This window comes from Penaeus monodon, chromosome 22 (assembly GCF_015228065.2).
Source record: "Penaeus monodon isolate SGIC_2016 chromosome 22, NSTDA_Pmon_1, whole genome shotgun sequence".
Lineage (NCBI taxonomy): Eukaryota > Metazoa > Arthropoda > Malacostraca > Decapoda > Penaeidae > Penaeus > Penaeus monodon.
The window spans coordinates 44,667,595-44,667,844 of record NC_051407.1 but is presented as its reverse complement, the minus strand read 5'-3'; the positions used below and the strand labels follow the sequence as shown (position 1 = coordinate 44,667,844).

General features: G+C 36.4%; 1 long non-coding RNA gene across 1 annotated transcript in view; it reads left to right on the top strand.

Moving 5' to 3' along the window:
* LOC119587197 overlaps positions 1-250 on the top strand; it is an 8,645-nt gene continuing 8,395 nt past the window's right edge. Inside the window, exon 1 of the long non-coding RNA XR_005229995.1 lies at positions 1-96. This is a non-coding gene — a long non-coding RNA (uncharacterized LOC119587197). The remainder of the gene's footprint in view (positions 97-250) is intronic.

Here is a 250-nt window from a genome sequence, read left to right as displayed (position 1 = left end):
AACCCACTCTCAAAACAACCGAAAAACAAAGAAGCCGGATGGAAAACACCGGCAGAACCCCAACCAACAACAAGTAACAACTTAACAAATATGGAGGTAGGAAAAGACAACTTTGTAGTACTCATTCATTTAAAAGATGGATCTGCAAATACAAACTTCAACAACCCACTAAAATTAACTAACGCAATTAATAAATCAGAGTTCCAGAAATACATAATTGAGGACTCATTAAGAGTATTAGGGGCAGGAA